This window comes from Corylus avellana, chromosome ca2 (genome assembly GCF_901000735.1).
Source record: "Corylus avellana chromosome ca2, CavTom2PMs-1.0".
NCBI classification, from domain to species: domain Eukaryota; kingdom Viridiplantae; phylum Streptophyta; class Magnoliopsida; order Fagales; family Betulaceae; genus Corylus; species Corylus avellana.
In genome coordinates this window covers 21,989,136-21,990,654 of record NC_081542.1, presented here as the reverse complement: position 1 = coordinate 21,990,654, position 1,519 = coordinate 21,989,136, and the positions used below count along the sequence as shown (strand labels likewise).

Sequence of the window (1,519 nt, the reverse complement as noted above, 5' to 3'; positions counted from 1 at the left end):
CCCCCAACCACCATTGGGGGTGGTTTTGGCCACCCCCTACGCTCCATGGGGGTGGCCGAGCCACCCCCAGCACCCCTTGGGGGTGGTTTCGGCCACCCCCATCCGGCCAGATGGGGATGGCCTGGCCACCCCCATGGCCAAAAGGGGTGGCCGAGCCACCCCAAATGGCCAAGCCACCCCCAATTTTTTTTTTTAAATTAAAAAAATTAAGTATGTGCCACGTATCAGCATCTGATTGGTCTATGTGAAATTCCTAATAGTTAACTAACAGATGGACTAACTTGGTCATTTATCAAAACCACATGGACCTCCTGTAATAAAAATGAAATCATAGGGGAGTAAAAATAAAGTTTATAAACCCCATGGATATTAGGTATTTAACCATTTTAAAAAATAAATGTAAAATAAAATAATAAACAAATAAAATATTATTTACACCCTCCTCCCTCCCAAAACCCAGTCTCCGGCGAACCCATCTTCAACGCCGGCCCCGTAAACTCAATGCCGGCCATAACCATCGACGCCGAGTTCGGCACTGACGGTTATATCGCCCAGGCAGGATTCTCCGTAAGCTACTTGATTTTCATATCGAACACTCTCTCTTATGTTTCGGATTCCTCGTCGACAACTTGTATTCTGGGTTTGACCTCAAAGTCGTGGTATCTCAGGGGTTGTTTCCCATTCCAGTTGGGTTTGAACTCGATTCCGCTGACCCATTTGGCTCCCTTGAGTATTTTCGCGGATGTGGTCGATTTGGGAGCCGTAGGAGTGGTGATGGTGGAGGACATCTCACTTTTTCTTCAGCGCAGACCTGCTTTGCAGGCCTTTGGGGGTTTATCTGTTTTCCTTTACGGTCTGGGTGTGGCTGTCTATGCATTTGAAGGGATCAAAATGATTTTGCCGCTGGAATCAGAAGCCAAAGACAAGGACAAGTTTGGAAAGGTCTTGGGATTGTGTATGGCTTTCATTTCTCTACTATACGGATTATTTGGAGTTGTGGGTTACTTTGCTTTTGGTGAAGAAACCAAAGACATAATCACCACCAATCTCGGCCAAGCATGGATTAGCACTTTAGTCCAGTTGGGGTCTTCACCTTGCCGCTGATGATGAACTCGGTCTATGAGGTGATTGAGCGGCAGTTCTGTGGCTCTAGGTATTGCATGTGGCAGAGGTGGGTGGTAATTTAGGGAGTGAGCTTAATATTTCGGGGCCGGCATTGAAGATGGGTTCGCCGAAGAATGGGTTTTGGGAGGAGGGTGTAAATAATATTTTATTTGTTTATTATTTTATTTTACATTTATTTTTTTAAATGTAAATAATATTTTATTAATTTATTTATAGTAAGACTCGTGGCTTAATGGTTGCTCTTAGATAACATTGGACGATTCAGATTTATAAAATTTGGGATGAGTAATTTTGAGGCCATTGCCGAGAATCCCTGTCCAAAATTTGGAATGCTCTAAGATAAGAATGAGAAAAAAATTAGTATCAATAAATATAGTTGTTTTTTTTTTTTTTT

General features: G+C 43.0%; 1 pseudogene; it reads left to right on the top strand.

The window, feature by feature from the left end:
* Positions 1-369: 369 nt before the first annotated feature.
* On the top strand, positions 370-1,219 carry LOC132170998 (amino acid transporter AVT3A-like; annotated as a pseudogene).
* Positions 1,220-1,519: the final 300 nt, after the last annotated feature.